This window comes from Syngnathus floridae, unplaced genomic scaffold (assembly GCF_059516105.1).
Source record: "Syngnathus floridae isolate MCC-2025c unplaced genomic scaffold, RoL_Sflo_1.0 HiC_scaffold_41, whole genome shotgun sequence".
Classification (NCBI taxonomy): Eukaryota; Metazoa; Chordata; class Actinopteri; order Syngnathiformes; family Syngnathidae; genus Syngnathus; species Syngnathus floridae.
In genome coordinates, this window is record NW_028284070.1 from 106346 (window position 1) to 125592 (window position 19247).

The window sequence follows — 19247 nt, forward strand, 5'->3', positions numbered from 1 at the left end:
ACTTGCAGAAACTTCAAGACGGGGGAGCGCCACTCCCTCTCCTGAAAGGCAGAGGCATGCATCCGTCCGTCCGTCCGTCCGTCCGTCCGTCACATCTCTGGCCTCAACACGCTTGTGCGAGTCTTCCCACCTCCAGCTCCAGGATGCGGAACTCAAGCAGTTCGTTTTGGTCTCGGATATCCTGGATGTGCTCTTTCAGACGCGCTTCTTCCGCCTCCATCCGCCTGACCTGAAAAGACAGTCAGACCTCATCTGCGGGGCTTCCCGACAGGTGTGACGCCAAGCGACTCCGCCCAGCGCCTTTCTTTCCGTCACCTTTTCGGCCAACTGCTGATTGCTCTGACGCAGCAGCTGCTTCTCCTCCACCCACTTGACATTCTAGAAGAGACAAACGCGTGGACAGCTTTGGAATGTTGTGTCATTTTCATCCACAAATTCTTTGGTTGACTGGAAAATGACATTTGCTTTTCTCCGCATTTTCCCAGCCACGTTCGGGGGGGGGGGGGGGGGGGGGGGGGGGGTTGGTCCAGTAATGCCAGACGGATGAGTGACTGAAGAATGTAGCTATTTTGTCTGAGAAAAAGGTGTGCTCATTGATGAGCTTACCTGTCCTTGTTGCTTCAGCGCTGACTCCAGATCTGCTACTCTGCTTTGATAGTGACCCATTTCTACCATCAGCTTTTCTCTGGTCTGAAAGGAGGAGGAGGGAGGCTCCTCCTCCTCCTTTCAGACCAGAGAACACCCGAGGCTGGGTGAGAACGGGGAGGCTGCGACCCGGCCGGGGGTTGCGGGAAGGGGCGCCACCTTGATCTCCTTCTCGGCGTCGTAGTCCCCTTTCGCTGGTCTGGGCTAGCAGAGCGTAGGCTCGTTGCAGCGCTTGATATTCTTGCGTCAGCTGGCGGTAGCGAAGCTCCGCCTCTTCATGCACACACCAATGCAACACAGCACTAGTACCAGAATCAGTCAGACCGGCGACAAAGCACCCGCGACGCAAAGACGAGTCCGATTCCAGGCTGAAGAGGAATGTTTGGTGCCAATACGCTGGCAGAAATGGCGGGCTACCTCTTCGGGTTCCGTGTCGGGGGTTCTGTCGGTGTGAAAAGACAAGGACGATCCGTCCGAGTCCACCAACACGTCTTCGTCGTAGCCGTAAAATGTTTCGATGACCTGCGGGCGCGGAAGCAAACATCTCTCTGAACAAACTGAAGCGACACCTCACGATGAATCGACGAGAGGAACGATAGCGAGAAAAAGGCCATTTCATCTTGCGCAACACCAAGCAGCCGCAAACAAACAGACTCACCTTGCAGGACCTCACGCTTTGTTCCTCCTCAGAGATTCTCGACGTCGGTATCGTAGCAGCAAATCTCTCTCCTGTCGACACAAATAATCCGCCTTTGAGATTCTTTGGATGCAAAGGGAACGAACGGCTCCGGCGCAGAAACAAACGCGACTCACAATGACATTTCTGACATGAGCTCCTGTCTCCAGAGCCTGAAAAACACGTCACCGGCGATGATTGGAGGGACGCTCGTCTTTTCCAAAAGTGACAACTACAGGGTGTGTCAGGGTTTTCCAGATTATCTTTATCGTATCATTGTGTTGCTTTGACTTTGACTGCGACCTGTAATAAATAATATTATTTATCCCTTATTTATCCCTATCGCTTATCCCTTCCTACACAAAGTCGTAAAACACCCCTTGCTATGTTTTGACTAGAGGTCAAGGGCTTCCTCTATTCAATCCACTCTTACACCCACCCTGTTTCTCTTAATTAAAATGCTCGTGCAGGAGCCGAGAGTCAGACTTCATTCGTACAACGGATGGACTCTCCACCTGCAGGTGTCCAAAAGAACTTACTTGTCTCCCGTGTGGTTCTTGCAAAATAAGTTGGAGCGAGCGCAACTCTAACAGGGTGCATTTTGCCACTAGCTGCCTACGGACAATGACGTCGCGCTCGCGGCTCATGGTTGACGGGCTGAGCAGCCGGGCAAGTCCGTCGTTTTCAGCGCACAGCGAGTGGCAAAGGCGCTGACAAAACGGGAGCTTTGAGCTGCTGAAAACGGCAAAACAAGTCTAAAGCGTGTTCAAACGCGTGCGCACAATGCTCCTGCTTGAAAGGTCGGAATTTAAGGGGCCAATTTTTTGGATGGCGGCCGCCGGCCAAGCTTTGGACGGAAAAGGTTTCCTGGCGACAGCGAGCGAGCGCGGCGCTGCCGTACGTGCACCGAGTCGCCTGCCTGAAGACCTTGGACAAGTCGTCGATGATGTGCCGCTGCTCCACAACTTGAAGGAACTCCATTTCACCGTCCTGCTGGCCGCAACCGCGGTCCAGGTCATTGAGCGAACTAGGCCTTCTCTGTGGAACACAAATGCAGTGGACTCTGTTGGCACGCCGCCGTTGTCCGCGTCGACTTACCAAGCTTGCCATCTCCTCGTTCTCCTGGGTGACAAAGCGCACTTTGTTTTCAAGGCGACACAGCACCAGCGAGAGTTCTTCATTCTTCCTGCTCAGGCGTTTGTTTTTGTACAGGAGTGGCAGAAACTGGCTTTCTGTTTCTCTCAGTCGCTTTAGCTGCAAGCATGAAGTGCGGGATGTGAAAGACGCACAACACGCGGGCCAGAACGTATCCATTCCTTTTGCATCGGTTTGAACGGAATCGTGGCTTTGGCTCCCAATAAAAGACATCTACCAGGCAACCGACTCGCCGCGCCGCTCAACTAATAAGCAAGCGCAATGGGTGCCTCGCTGGATGGCGCGCATCAAACGTAGCGCAAACCTTCAAGCGTGCCGTCAATAAATTACCAGTTCATTGCGCTCTTCAGAAAGCAGGGCGTTTCGATCCTCCAGTTTCCTGATGACTGCGCTGAGCTCAGTGATTTTCAGATGAAACCGTCGCGTGTCCCGATCCTCCTGAGACTGAAAACGCCCCGCAACACACACACACAAGCACTCGTTCAAAGTTCAAAACTGTTTTTGTGCTACCTTCCTCCAGCAACGAACTAAGTCATGCGTACTGCAAGTGTGTGATGAGGTGGCTTACGCAATGAAGAGGATTGCTAGTAGCGGCGTTGACCCCACTTCCAGGGTAGTTTAGGCCCGCCCTTTGGGAATCCCTCAGGGCAGCGATCTGCTGCTCGGCAGCCTGAGTCTGCAGCTGAAGGCGGTGGACGTGGCCGGCCCCAGGGCTTCATCCAAAACACTAACCGCTCTGTCTTTCAGCTTGATCTCATCCGTCTGGATGTACAAACGGGGAGCGCTCAGGCAGGCGGGCAAACTCATTTGCCAGAATTGTGACAAAAACAAAGAGAGCAACCGGCCAATTTTTTTCTGGAATCGACTAGAACACCTTTGCTGTGACAAAAGCGAAGCGAGCAACCGGACATTTTCTTCTTGTGAAATAGAATAGAATAGAATGCCTTAGGTGTCATTGCACTGCAGGTATACAACGAAATTGGGAACATAGCCACGCACCGCGCATCTGATCAGTCCTACCAGTCGGCGGATCTCCCTCTCGCAGTCTCTCTTGGTTCGGCTCAGCTCCTCCCGATGCTGGTGATGAGCCGATCGGAGCTCGGCCGCTCGGGACTGCCAGGCCTGCTGGGCCGCTGCCAGGGCTTCTTCCGCGCTCCTGGTGGAGGCGACACCGCTCGGTCTCCCGACACCGCCGCGTCTCCTCCACCTCCGCCAGCAAAGCGCCCCCCCTCCTCACCTGAGCAGACATTGCGCCACACCGGGCCGTTGAGACCGCAACGGAGCGCCGCGACGCTTACTGGGGACAAGCTACACAATACGGTAGCGGCCGCATCGAAGCCCGACGTGGCGTGCGGATAGTCAGACACGGATAGAGCGGATCACCTTGTCCATGGAGCCGTCCCTCAGGCTGAGGACCAAGGCATTCAGTCGCTGGATCTCTCCATCTTTGATTTTGATCACTCTCATCAGCTCCATTTCATGCTGCCGCAGTAATGTCTCCCTGGTAATGGCTAACTCTTTCTGCTTCTCCTCATGGAGTTTGCTTTTGAGTTCCGTCATGGCGGCGGTGGCACGGTGGTGCTCCGCCCGCAGGTCCTGACTTCTCTCTCTCTCCAGACAGCTGACCTGCCATGACTTAGACTTAGACAAACTTTATTGTCATCTTGTCTGCACATGGTGCATACAAAACGAAATTCCGTTGCATACGTCTTACAACAAAGTAGTGATATTGCAGTTGAATAGAAGTAACATATCCTATGAAAATATATATATATATACATATATACTATATATATATATATATATATATATTAAAAATAAGTATAAAGTGCAGCAGTGATAATTATGCAATAGTGCAAGTAGGCAAAACAGTATTCAAGAGTGTGCAGAGGAATGCTAAACCATGTATTAAACTTCTATTTAAAGGGTTTATACAAGTTCAGTAAAGTTGGTAGTGCGAGATAGTGCAAGATAGAGGTCCGTAGTGTCATAAAGTACAGTTCTGTGAATGTGTGATGCAGAGTTCAGTTTAGAGCTCAACAGTTCTAGTGTTCAACAGTCTGATGACAGCAGGGAAAAAGCTGTTGCAGAACCTGGTGGACCTGCAGCGGATGCTGCAAACCTCTTCCCAGAGGGCAGCAGGGAGAACAGTCCATGGTGGGGGTGTGATGGGTCATTGATGATGTTACGGGCACGGGACATGCAGCGCTGAGATGAAATGTCCTGAATGGAGGGAAGAGGAGCCCCTATGATCCTCTCTGCTGTCCTCACCACTCTCCTCACGTTCTTCCAATCGGAGGCGGTGCAGCCTCCACACCACACAGAGAGACAGCTTGTCAGAATGCTCTCTATGGTGCTCCTGTAGAACGTCCTCATGATGGGTGGGGGCAGGTGGGCTCTCCTCATCCTCCGCAGGAAGTACAAGCGCTTCTGTGCCCTCTTGACCAATGCCGTAGTGTTCATAGTCCAGGTGAGGTCTTCTGTGATGTGGACCCCCAGGAATTTGGTGGTGCTGACCACCTCCACAGCTGAGCTGTTGATGATCAGTGGAGCGTGGTGAGGCTGTTTTTTCCTGAAGTCGACGATGATCTCCTTCATCTTCTCCTCATTCAGGATCAGGCTGTTTTCTCTGCACCAGCCCACCAGCTGCTCCACCTCCTCTCTGTAGTCCAGGTCGTTGTTGTCTCTGATGAGCCCCACCACCGTTGTGTCGTCTGCTGACTTCACGATGTGATTGGTGGTGAACCTGAGGACGCAGTCGTGTGTCATCAGGGTGCACAGCAGGGGGCTCAGGACGCAGCCCTGAAGGGAGCCTGTGCTGAGGGTGATGACATCAGAGGTGTTCTGTCCGACCCGGACTGACTGAGGTCTGTTGGTGAGGAAGTCTAGCAGCCAGTTGCGAAGGGGGGTGTTGAAGCCCAGGTGTTCCAATTTTCCTACCAGATGCTGTGGGATGATGGTGTTAAACGCTGAGCTGAAGTCCAGGAACAGCCTCCGCACATGGGTGTTCTTCTCCTCCAGGTGAGCCAGGCTCAGGTGAAGAACGGAGGAGATGGCGTCCTGAGTGGAGCGGTTTTGCCGGTCGGCAAACTGGAACGGGTCAAATAATAGGGGGAGTCTGGAAACGATGTGACCTTTAAGCAGCCTTTCGAAGCACTTCATCATAACCGGAGTCAGTGCAACAGGCCGGTAATCATTAAATGAGGTGATTTGAGGTTTCTTCGGCACCGGAATGATGGAGGCAGTCTTAAAGCACGCCGGCACTGTGGCTTGGCCCAGCGAGGTGTTAAAAATGTCTGTGATGACCCCAGCCAGATGACTTGCACATTCCCTGAACACACGCCCAGGAATGTTGTCGGGGCCAGGGGCCTTACAGGGGTTGACTCTCCTCAGGGTCTTCAACACATTGGCGGAGTCAAGGCAGAGTACCTCCTCTTCCTGATGGGGGACAGTTTTAACTGCTGGAGTGCCGTTTAGTGCCTCGAACCTCCCAAAGAAATTATTTAGACCATTTAGAAAGTCAGCATCAACTACACCCACCGGGGGGGGGGGAGGGTGAGTTGTAGTCTGTAATCGCCCGTATGCCTTGCCACATACTCCTGATGTTTTTGACGTCGTGGAAACGATCCTGAAATTTTCGACTGCGGTCTCGCTTCGCTATCCTGATGGCACGGTTCAAGTTGGCTCTCGCTGTCCTCAGTGTCTCCTTGTCGCCAGACTTGAAGGCAGAGTTCCGCGCTCGTAGCGTTTGACGTACCTCCTCAGTCATCCAGGGTCGTTGGTTGCCCCGGGTGATGATATTCTTAGTGGTGCTGACGTCCTCGGTGCATTTGTTGATGTAGGCTGACACAGTCATGGCACACGCATGTCTAATCTACATCGGGAAAACTGGGAGGGAGGGAGGCAGGCAGGGAGGCAGGCAGGGAGGCAGGCAGGGAGGCAGGCAGTGTCTGTCTGTTGAGGTTTTCACCTTGTTCTTCTCCTGCTGAAGTTCTAACTGGACGTCCATCAGTTTGGTTCTCAGCTCGTCATTGGCGGCCTGAAGGGCGTCCGTTCGCTCCGCCTTGGCCCGCCCTGCCGGAGCTCGTTTGGACATCTCTTACTCGAGTCTCGCCCGGTCGTCAGTCAGAGATCACAACATTTGTACCTGGAGAGCACAAACGCAGCGCTGTTTTCCACTGGCTTCGAACTCAACTTCAATCGGTACCGTAACTTACAACATCATAAACATAGAACTAGCTTGACTTATTCATTGAATAAATGCATTTGGTTCTTCAAAACTGCATCACGCAACATAGCGTGACCGAGACGGCCGTTATCCACCTGCGTGAAGTTATTTGGTGAAATGAATGAGATGTTTAAGACACCATCGTTCTGTCTCTATGTAGATGAAGGGAAATAATCGATTGCTGAAGGTCCAAAGGTGTTGTGATAAACAAATAAACATATTAGTGATTAGTGACATATTTGTGATAAACATATTAGGCAGGATAATCACATATGTTAACGTGACTGCCCACACTGTATTTATTTATGGTTATTTGTTAAATCGAGTACTGTTAGACATGAAATAGGAAGTGTTTAACATAAATGGAAGACGAAAGGGGTACTCACCATTGTAGCTCCTGCTGGTCAATGATACGAGCCTCTTCTTGCAGTGGAAAACATACAGCCAACAAACACCGTGGAACCTAAAGGAATGAAATTAAACATTAACATTTAGCCTCAACCAACATTCACAGATACAACGCAACGCAAACTACACAAACGTAAATCTTTTTAAACACAATGAGTTGTACTTACCGTGTACGCTCTAGACGGTCCACTTGCAAGCAGAAAATAAAGATATTTCTGTTGATAATCGTCGTGTTTGTATCCGGTGTCTCGCTCAAGGCCATTGCGCCCACAGATTTGAATTTTGGCGAGAGTTCAGCCTATTGACGTCATTTCCGCGGTGTAATACCCGCATATCTGAAACGGCAAAGTTAAGAGTAGAGTTAAATAAAGTTTTTAGTCAACGCAATAATTTACAACCGTTGACCAGTCGAAATAATCGTCGAAATTTGGCGTCTGTGGCTGGAAGCAGACGCCGAGTTCGACATTCCTCCCAAACGCCACACTCCCTCGCTTTTCAGGGCTAAAAAAAAACAGTTGTAATTACCTTGTACGCTCTAGACGGTCAAGTTGCAAGCTGAAAACAAAAATATTTGCCTTGTTAGTCATCGTGTTACTAACCGCTGTGTCTTGTTTGCCAGAACTGCCGCTTTCCTACTTCCTGTTGCAAGCCACGCCCACGGATTATAATTTTGCCGTGAGTTCCGCCTATTGACGTCATGTCCGCGTCACATGACTGCGACGTAATATTATCTAAAACTGTTTGTGCGGTATTGTGTTGTTCTGTGCGGTATTGTGTTATTCTGTGCGGCGTCGTGTTGTTCTGTGCGGCGTCGTGTTGTTCAGTGCGACGTCGTGTTGTTCAGTGCGGCATGGTGTTGTTCAGTGCGGCATGGTGTTGTTCAGTGCGGCATGGTGTTGTTCAGTGCGGCATAATGTTGTTCAGTGCGGCATAATGTTGTTCAGTGCGGCATGGTGTTGTTCAGTGCGGCATGGTGTTGTTCAGTGCGGCATGGTGTTGTTCAGTGCGGCATAATGTTGTTCAGTGCGCCATAATGTTGTTCAGTGCGGCATGGTGTTGTTCAGTGCGGGATGGTGTTGTTCAGTGCAGGATGGTGTTGTTCAGTGCGGCATGGTGTTGTTCAATGCGGCATGGTGTTGTTCAGTGCGGGATGGTGTTGTTCAGTGCAGGATGGTGTTGTTCAATGCGGGATGGTGTTGTTCAGTGCGGCATAATGTTGTTCAGTGCGGCATGGTGTTGTTCAGTGCGGCATGGTGTTGTTCAGTGCGGCATGGTGTTGTTCAGTGCGGCATGGTGTTGTTCAGTGCGGAATGGTGTTGTTCAGTGCGGCATGGTGTTGTTCAGTCCGGGATGGTGTTGTTCAATGCGGGATCGTGTTGTTCAGTGCGGGGTGGTGTTGTTCAGTGCGGGATGGTGTTGTTCAGTGCGGCATGGTGTTGTTCAATGCGGCATGGTGTTGTTCAGTGCGGGATGGTGTTGTTCATTGCGGCATAGTGTTGTTCAGTGCGGCATGGTGTTGTTCAGTGCGGCATGGTGTTGTTCAGTGCGGCATGGTGTTGTTCAGTGCGGCATAATGTTGTTCAGTGCGGCATGGTGTTGTTCAGTGTGGAAAGGTGTTGTTCAGTGCAGGATGGTGTTGTTCAGTGCGGCATGGTGTTGTTCAATGCAGGATCGTTTTGTTCAGTGCAGCATAATGTTGTTCAGTGCAGCATGGTGTTGTTCAGTGCGGCATGGTGTTGTTCAATGCGGCATGGTGTTGTTCACTGCGGGATGGTGTTGTTCAGTGCGGCATGGTGTTTTTCAGTGCGGCATAATGTTGTTCAGTGCGGCATGGTGTTGTTCAGTGCGGGATGGTGTTGTTCAGTGCAGGATGGTGTTGTTCAGTGCGGCATGGTGTTGTTCAATGCGGCATGGTGTTGTTCACTGCGGGATGGTGTTGTTCAATGCGGGATCGTGTTGTTCAGTGCGGCATAATGTTGTTCAGTGCAGCATGGTGTTGTTCAGTGCGGCATGGTGTTGTTCAGAGTGACATAATGTTGTTTAGTGCGGCATAATGTTGTTCAGTGCGGCATAATGTTGTTCAGTGCGGCATGGTGTTGTTCAGTGCGGCATGGTGTTGTTCAGTGCGGCATGGTGTTGTTCAGTGCAAGATGGTGTTGTTCAGTGCGGCATGGTGTTGTTTAATGCGGCATGGTGTTGTTCAGTGCGGGATGGTGTTGTTCAGTGCAGGATGGTGTTGTTCAGTGCGGCATGGTGTTGTTCAGTGCGGAATGGTGTTGTTCAGTGCGGCATGGTGTTGTTCAGTGCGGCATGGTGTTGTTCAGTGCAGGATGGTGTTGTTCAATGCGGGATCGTGTTGTTCAGTGCGGCATGGTGTTGTTCAGTGCAGCATGGTGTTGTTCAGTGCGGCATAATGTTGTTCAGTGCGGCATGGTGTTTTTCAGTGCGGCATGGTGTTGTTCAGTGCGGCATGGTGTTGTTCAGTGCGGCATGGTGTTGTTCAGTGCGGCATAATGTTGTCCAGTGCGCCATAATGTTGTTCAGTGCGGCATGGTGTTGTTTAGTGCGGGATGGTGTTGTTCAGTGCAGGATGGTGTTGTTCAGTGCGGCATGGTGTTGTTCAATGCGGCATGGTGTTGTTCAGTGCGGGATGGTGTTGTTCAGTGCGGCATGGTGTTGTTCAGTGCGGCATAATGTTGTTCAGTGCGGCATGGTGTTGTTCAGTGCGGCATGGTGTTGTTCAGTGCGGCATGGTGTTGTTCAGTGCGGCATGGTGTTGTTCAGTGCGGAATGGTGTTGTTCAGTGCGGCATGGTGTTGTTCAGTGCGGGATGGTGTTGTTCAGTGCGGCATGGTGTTGTTCAGTGCGGCATGGTGTTGTTCAGTGAAGGATGGTTTTGTTCAGTGCGGCATGGTGTTGTTCAGTGCGGCATGGTGTTGTTCAGTGCAGCGTAATGTTGTTCAGTGCGGCATGGTGTTGTTCAGTGCGGAATGGTGTTGTTCAGTGCGGCATGGTGTTGTTCAGTGCGGGATGGTGTTGTTCAGTGCGGCATGGTGTTGCTCAGTGCGGCATGGTGTTGTTCAGTGCGGGATGGTGTTGTTCATTGCGGCATGGTGTTGTTCAGTGCGGCATGGTGTTGTTCAGTGCGGCATGGTGTTGTTCAGTGCGGCATAATGTTGTTCAGTGCGCCATAATGTTGTTCAGTGCGGCATGGTGTTGTTCAGTGCGGGATGGTGTTGTTCAGTGCAGGATGGTGTTGTTCAGTGCGGCATGGTGTTGTTCAATGCGGGATCGTGTTGTTCAGTGCGGCATGGTGTTGTTCAGTGCGGCATAATGTTGTTCAGTGCGGCATAATGTTGTTCAGTGCGGCATAATGTTGTTCAGTGCGGCATAATGTTGTTCAGTGCGGCATAATGTTGTTCAGTGCGGGATGGTGTTGTTCATTGCAGCATGGTGTTGTTCAGTGCGGCATGGTGTTGTTCAGTGCGGCATGGTGTTGTTCAGTGCGGGATGGTGTTGTTCAGTGCAGGATGGTGTTGTTCAGTGCGGCATGGTGTTGTTCAGTGCGGCATGGTGTTGTTCATTTCGGCATAATGTTGTTCAGTGCGGTATAATGTTGTTTAGTGCGGCATGGTGTTGTTCAGTGCGGGATGGTGTTGTTCAGTGCGTTATAATGTTGTTCAGTGCGGCATGGTGTTGTTCAGTGCGGCATGGTGTTGTTCAGTGCGGCATGGTGTTGTTCAGTGCGGCATAATGTTGTTCAGTGCGGCATAATGTTGTTCAGTGCGGCATGGTGTTGTTCAGTGCGGGATGGTGTTGTTCAGTGCGGGATGGTGTTGTTCAGTGCGGTATGGTGTTCAATGCGGAATGGTGTTGTTCAGTGCAGGATGGTGTTGTTCAGTGCGGCATGGTGTTGTTCAGTGCGGCATAATGTTGTTTAGTGCGGCATGGTGTATTTCAGTGCGGGATGGTGTTGTTCAGTGCGTTATAATGTTGTTCAGTGCGGCATGGTGTTGTTCAGTGCAGCGTAATGTTGTTCAGTGCGGCATGGTGTTGTTCAGTGCGGAATGGTTTTGTTCAGTGCGGCATGGTGTTGTTCAGTGCGGCATGGTGTTGTTCAGTGCAGCGTAATGTTGTTCAGTGCGGGATGGTGTTGTTCAGTGCGGCATGGTGTTCAATGCGGAATGGTGTTGTTCAGTGCAGGATGGTGTTGTTCAGTGCGGCATGGTGTTGTTCAGTGCGGCATAATGTTGTTCAGTGCGGCATGGTGTTGTTCAGTGCGGCATGGTGTTGTTCAGTGCGGCATGGTGTTGTTCAGTGCGGCATAATGTTGTTCAGTGCGGCATGGTGTTGTTCAGTGCGGCATGGTGTTGTTCAGTGCGGCATAATGTTCAGTGCGGCATAATGTTGTTCAGTGCGGCATGGTGTTGTTCAGTGCGGGATGGTGTTGTTCAGTGCAGGATGGTGTTGTTCAGTGCGGCATGGTGTTCAGTGCGGGATGGTGTCTTTCAGTGCGGCATGGTGTCGTTCAGTGCGGCATGGTGTCTTTCAGTGCGGCATGGTGTCGTTCAGTGAGGCATGGTGTTGTTCAGTGCGGCATGGTGTTGTTTAGTGCGGCATGGTGTTGTTCAGTGCGGGATGGTGTTGTTCAGTGTGGCATGGTGTTCAGTGCGGCATGGTGTTGTTCAGTGCGGTATCGTGTTGTTCAGTGCGGTATCGTGTTTCTCAGTGCGGTATCGTGTTTTTCAGTGCAGTATCGTTGTGTTGTTCGTATTGTGTTTAACACTTAGCCTCTAACACTTAGCCTCTAACACTTAGCCTCTAGCATCTAGAAGGTAAATAAATAGGAAGGAAGGACTCACCGGTGACGTCTTCGCCCACGTCCAAGCGTTGTACTTTGTATTTTCATCCTTCTGACAGTGGAAAACATAGCCAACAAACACCGTGGAACCTAAACGAATGAAAGAAAACTATCATTTGGCCACAACCAACATTCACAGATACAACACAATGTGACGTGCGGGGTTGAGGTTAAAGGTTGAGTGCAGGGCCCTCGTTTTAAACTACTTTTTTGAAAAGGATTGGGAACAAGTAAGACGTATTTAATTTATTTAATGGGAAGTAGTAAGAGCTATTGAATTTAATCTATGTATTATATTCTATTGTATTGTATTCTGTTGTATTCTTTTGGATTGTATTCACACTAACCCCACTAAAACTTCAGCCCACAAAAACTCGCCTCTGGCGCCTAGCCTCTGGCACTTAGCCTCTAACACTTAGCCTTTAACACTTAGCCTTTAACACTTAGCCTTTAACACTTAGCCTAGAAGGTGAATAAATAGGGTTAAAGGTTGAGTGAAGGGACCTCGTTTTAAACTACTTTTTTGTAAAGGAGTGGGAACAAGTAAGACGTATTTAATTTATTTAATGGGAAGTAGTAAGACTTATTAAATTTATTTAATCTACTTTTCTTCCCAGGCAAAATTTGATGTGCTGCAATTCCAAATTTCCAAAGTGAATGAAGGAATGAAGTCCTTTAAATTATGATTTTGTATAAATACTAGGCATTAACACAAAATCGACGGCACAAAATGGGCAGACTTTACTTGTTTGAAAAGGACTGGTTACAAGACAGACTTTTTTAATTTATTTAATGGGAAGAAGACTTATTTAGTTTAATTGATCTATTTTTGTTCCCTGCCAAAATTCGATTTGCTGCAATTCCAAATTTCCAAAGTGAATGAAGGAAAGAAGTCGTTTAAATTATGATTTTGTTTAAATACTAGGCATAGACACAAAATCTACGGCACAAAATGGGCAGACTTTACTTGTTTGAAGAGGACTGGTTACAAGACAGACTTTTCTGATTTATTTAATGGGAAGAAGACTTATTTAGTTTATTTAATCTATTTTTGTTCCCTGGCAAAATTGGATTTGCTGAAATTGTATTTTGCCAAATCTTGCCTTGAGACCTGATAGGAAGTATTAAACGCTTAGTTAAATCAATACAAGTTGGTAATAAGAGCGAGTAATGTTGGTTGAACCGATGAATGAAGGTTGAAAGCAATTTAAATTATGACTTTGTATAAATACTAGATATTAACAGAACATCTACTGCGCGAAATGGGCAGAGTTTACTTGTTTGAGAAGGAGTGGCTTATTCAAAACTAAGATTTATTTAATCTGTTTGTTCCCAGGCAAAATTGGATGTGATGCAATTCCAAATTTCACCACATGATGGTGCCCAATTTTGACTTCATAGGACATATTAAACACTTAGCTTGTTATTATGTTCAAGGTAATCAGATTTGTTTATTATTCTAATGGCCTCTTCAAAACTATTCTGGATTACTACTTTGGATCTATTCTACATTACTTGGCAACAACATACTCTGTAACAGATTAGGCAGTATAATCATATCTGTTAACTTGAGAGTGCCCACACTCAATCTACTTATCGTGATGTGTTAAATCAATTACTGTTAGACATTATTTGTCTGATAATCTACCAAATCTTTGAATTGAAGAATTTGTGATTTAATTAATAGCTTGTTGTTATGTTAAGGGTAATCAGACTTGTATATAATTCTAATGGCCTTCTTTTGAAAACTATTCTGAATTACAACTTTGGATCTTATATTACTTTGCAACAATCTACTCCGTGACAGATTAGGCAGTATAATCACATATGTTAACTTCAGTGCCCACACTGTATTTATTTATGGTTATTTGTTAAATCAAGTACTGTTAGACATGAAATAGGAAGTGTTTAACATAAATGTTATGGCTACTCACCATTGTAGCTCGCTCCTGGTCAATGATACGAGCCTCTTCTTGCAGTGGAAAACTTGCAGCCAACAAACACCGTGGAACCTAAAGGAATGAAATTAAACATTAACATTTCGCCTCGACCAATTTTCACACGTACAACGCAACGCGGCTACACTTCTGCTATTACAAACGTAAATCTCCTTAAACACAATGAGTGTTACTTACCGTGTACGCTCTAGACGGTCCAGTTGCAAGCAGAAAATAAAGATATTTCTGTTGATAATCGTCGCTGCTCAGTGGCTCACGGCCATCGCGCCAACAGATTTGAATTTTGGCGGAGGTTCGGGCAATTACGTCATATCCACGGCACATGACTGCGACGTAATACCCGCTTATCTGAAACGGCAGTTAAAAGTAGAGTTACATCAAGTTTTCTTGGAACCTAAACGAATGAAAGAAAACTATCATTTGGCCACAACCAACATTCACAGATACAACACAACGTGCGGGGTTGGGGTTAAAGATTGAGTGAAGGGCCCTCGTTTTAAACTACTGTTTTGAAAAGGAGTGGGAACAAGTAAGACGTATTTAATTTATTTAATGGGAAGTAGTAAGACTTATTAAATTTATTTAATCTACTTTTCTTCCCAGGCAAAATTTGATGTGCTGCAATTCCAAATTTCCAAAGTGAATGAAGGAATGAAGTCCTTTAAATTATGATTTTGTATAAATACTAGGCATTAACACAAAATCGACGGCACAAAATGGGCAGACTTTACTTGTTTGAAAAGGACTGGTTACAAGACAGACTTTTTTAATTTATTTAATGGGAAGAAGACTTATTTAGTTTAATTGATCTATTTTTGTTCCCTGCCAAAATTCGATTTGCTGCAATTCCAAATTTCCAAAGTGAATGAAGGAAAGAAGTCGTTTAAATTATGATTTTGTTTAAATACTAGGCATAGACACAAAATCTACGGCACAAAATGGGCAGACTTTACTTGTTTGAAGAGGACTGGTTACAAGACAGACTTTTCTGATTTATTTAATGGGAAGAGGACTTATTTAGTTTATTTAATCTATTTTTGTTCCCTGGCAAAATTGGATTTGCTGAAATTGTATTTTGCCAAATCTCGATTTGAGACCTGATAGGAAGTATTAAACGCTTAGTTAAATCAATACAAGTTGGTAATAAGAGCGAGTAATGTTGGTTGAACCGATGAATGAAGGTTGAAAGCAATTTAAATTATGACTTTGTATAAATACTAGATATTAACAGAACATCTACTGCGCAAAATGGGCAGAGTTTACTTGTTTGAGAAGGAGTGGCTTATTCAAAACTAAGATTTATGTAATCTGTTTGTTCCCAGGCAAAATTGGATGTGATGCAATTCCAAATTTCACCACATGATGGTGCCCAATTTTGACTTCATAGGACATATTAAACACTTAGCTTGTTATTATGTTCAAGGTAATCAGATTTGTTTATCATTCTAATGGCCTCTTCAAAACTATTCTGGATTACTACTTTGGATCTATTCTACATTACTTGGCAACAACATACTCTGTAACAGATTAGGCAGTATAATCACATATGTTAACTTGAGAGTGCCCACACTCAATCTACTTATCGTGATGTGTTAAATCAATTACTGTTAGACATTATTTGTCTGATAATCTACCAAATCTTTGAATTGAAGAATTTGTGATTTAATTAATAGCTTGTTCAGGGTAATCAGACTTGTATATAATTCTAATGGCCTTCTTTTGAAAACTATTCTGAATTACAACTTTGGATCTTATATTACTTTGCAACAATCTACTCCGTGACAGATTAGGCAGTATAATCACATATGTTAACTTCAGTGCCCACACTGTATTTATTTATGGTTATTTGTTAAATCAAGTACTGTTAGACATGAAATAGGAAGTGTTTAACATAAATGTTATGGCTACTCACCATTGTAGCTCGCTCCTGGTCAATGATACGAGCCTCTTCTTGCAGTGGAAAACTTGCAGCCAACAAACACCGTGGAACCTAAAGGAATGAAATTAAACATTAACATTTCGCCTCGACCAATTTTCACACGTACAACGCAACGCGGCTACACTTCTGCTATTACAAACGTAAATCTCCTTAAACACAATGAGTGTTACTTACCGTGTACGCTCTAGACGGTCCAGTTGCAAGCAGAAAATAAAGATATTTCTGTTGATAATCGTCGCTGCTCAGTGGCTCACGGCCATCGCGCCAACAGATTTGAATTTTGGCGGAGGTTCGGGCAATTACGTCATATCCACGGCACATGACTGCGACGTAATACCCGCTTATCTGAAACGGCAGTTAAAAGTAGAGTTACATCAAGTTTTCTTGGAACCTAAACGAATGAAAGAAAACTATCATTTGGCCACAACCAACATTCACAGATACAACACAACGTGCGGGGTTGGGGTTAAAGATTGAGTGAAGGGCCCTCGTTTTAAACTACTGTTTTGAAAAGGAGTGGGAACAAGTAAGACGTATTTAATTTATTTAATGGGAAGTAGTAAGACTTATTAAATTTATTTAATCTACTTTTCTTCCCAGGCAAAATTTGATGTGCTGCAATTCCAAATTTCCAAAGTGAATGAAGGAATGAAGTCCTTTAAATTATGATTTTGTATAAATACTAGGCATTAACACAAAATCGACGGCACAAAATGGGCAGACTTTACTTGTTTGAAAAGGACTGGTTACAAGACAGACTTTTTTAATTTATTTAATGGGAAGAAGACTTATTTAGTTTAATTGATCTATTTTTGTTCCCTGCCAAAATTCGATTTGCTGCAATTCCAAATTTCCAAAGTGAATGAAGGAAAGAAGTCGTTTAAATTATGATTTTGTTTAAATACTAGGCATAGACACAAAATCTACGGCACAAAATGGGCAGACTTTACTTGTTTGAAGAGGACTGGTTACAAGACAGACTTTTCTGATTTATTTAATGGGAAGAGGACTTATTTAGTTTATTTAATCTATTTTTGTTCCCTGGCAAAATTGGATTTGCTGAAATTGTATTTTGCCAAATCTCGATTTGAGACCTGATAGGAAGTATTAAACGCTTAGTTAAATCAATACAAGTTGGTAATAAGAGCGAGTAATGTTGGTTGAACCGATGAATGAAGGTTGAAAGCAATTTAAATTATGACTTTGTATAAATACTAGATATTAACAGAACATCTACTGCGCAAAATGGGCAGAGTTTACTTGTTTGAGAAGGAGTGGCTTATTCAAAACTAAGATTTATGTAATCTGTTTGTTCCCAGGCAAAATTGGATGTGATGCAATTCCAAATTTCACCACATGATGGTGCCCAATTTTGACTTCATAGGACATATTAAACACTTAGCTTGTTATTATGTTCAAGGTAATCAGATTTGTTTATCATTCTAATGGCCTCTTCAAAACTATTCTGGATTACTACTTTGGATCTATTCTACATTACTTGGCAACAACATACTCTGTAACAGATTGGGCAGTATAATCACATATGTTAACTTGAGAGTGCCCACACTCAATCTACTTATCGTGATGTGTTAAATCAATTACTGTTAGACATTATTTGTCTGATAATCTACCAAATCTTTGAATTGAAGAATTTGTGATTTAATTAATAGCTTGTTCAGGGTAATCAGACTTGTATATAATTCTAATGGCCTTCTTTTGAAAACTATTCTGAATTACAACTTTGGATCTTATATTACTTTGCAACAATCTACTCGGTGACAGATTAGGCAGTATAATCACATATGTTAACTTCAGTGCCCACACTGTATTTATTTATGGTTATTTGTTAAATCAAGTACTGTTAGACATGAAATGTCTGGAAGTGTTTAACATAAATGTTATGGCTACTCACCATTGTAGCTCGCTCCTGGTCAATGATATGAGCCTCTTCTTGCAGTGGAAAACTTGCAGCCAACAAACACCGTGGAACCTAAAGGAATGAAATTAAACATTAACATTTCGCCCGGACCAACATTCACACGTACAACGCAACGCGGCTACACTTCTGCTATTACAAACGTAAATCTCCTTAAACACAACGAGTGTTACTTACCGTGTACGCTCTAGGCAAAATTGGATGTGATGCAATTCCAAATCTATCTGAAACGGCAGTTAAAAGTAGAGTTACATCAAGTTTTCTTTTTTAATCAACACAATCATTTACAACCGTTGACCAGAAAGAATCGTCGAAATTCGACGTCCCCCACAAACGCCACGCTCACTCGCTTTTCAGGGCAACAAAAGTACTTCTTTTTAAAAACGATGAGTTGTACTTACCGTGTACGCTCTGGACGGTCCAGTTGCAAGCAGAAAATAAAAATATTTCTCTTGTTAGTCGTATGTTACCATCCGCTGTGTCTTTGTCAACATCGCCGCCATTTTCCTACTTCCTGCTGCGAGCCACGCCCACGGATTTAAATTTGGGCGGAAGCTCTTTCCATTGGCGTCGTTTTCGCGTATAGCAAATCCGATTGGTTGGGAAGGGGGCACGGTTATGCAGCCGAGGAGTCCTGTGATCGGTGGGATGTAAAGTAGGCGTCGACGTCACGTCCGCGTCACGTGACCACGACGTGGCAGACGTCAAATAGCAACCGCTGTTTTGTTTAGTAGACTTACAGTTGTTATGCATTGACATAATGGCGCACACACCAAATAGATTTAAATAAATTAAATAATTCTTCTGCCCACTCTCTTTTAAACAAGTTAACTCTCCCCGCGGATTTGAATTCCGGCGAAAGTTACGCCCATCGACGTCACGTATGTCACGTGACCACGACGTGGCAGATGTCATATAGCAACCGCTGTTTTGTTTAGTAGATTTACAGTTGTTATGCATTGGCATAATGGTGTGCACTCAAAATAGATTTAAATAAATTAAATATTTCTTCTGCCTACTCCCTTTTAAACAAGTTAACTCTGCCCACGTCCATTGACGTCTTGTCTGCGTCACGTGACCACGACGTAGCGACGTCATATAGTACCCGCTGTTTTGACCAGTAGACTTAGTTATTATGCGTTGACATAATGGCGCACTGGTTAGCATGGCCACCTCTTAAGCATGATGATGCGGGTTCGACGCCTGATCAATGTTAGCATGGAGTGAGCTGAAGTGCATGGCGCTGAAGATTTGAATCTTTGAAATGCGCTGAGGTCTGACATATCAGGCAGAATGGTTTGCCATCACGTTCAACAAAAAATAGAAACTTTCCCACTCTGATTAAAACGTCCTGTGTTCATCTACGTATTTTCGTTTTGCTGTGCATCTTTTCCCTGCCATTTCGAGAGCCCAATTGACACTCATAGTTTAAAGAAATGTG

General features: G+C 45.6%; 2 long non-coding RNA genes across 2 annotated transcripts; both read right to left on the reverse strand.

Annotated features, from left to right (window-relative positions):
* Nucleotides 1–1049: 1049 nt before the first annotated feature.
* On the reverse strand, nt 1050–1983 carry LOC148378491 (uncharacterized). The gene is made up of 3 exons (XR_015855846.1): nt 1459–1983; nt 1304–1374; nt 1050–1167 (listed from the first exon to the last, which is right to left on the reverse strand). It is a non-coding gene; the product is annotated as an uncharacterized LOC148378491 (long non-coding RNA).
* Nucleotides 1984–1987: 4 nt separating this feature from the next.
* Nucleotides 1988–3669, reverse strand: LOC148378492 (uncharacterized). Its single transcript, XR_015855845.1, has 4 exons — nt 3497–3669; nt 3045–3238; nt 2807–2920; nt 1988–2575 (listed from the first exon to the last, which is right to left on the reverse strand). It is a non-coding gene; the product is annotated as an uncharacterized LOC148378492 (long non-coding RNA).
* Between the last annotated feature and the right edge of the window lie 15578 nt (nt 3670–19247).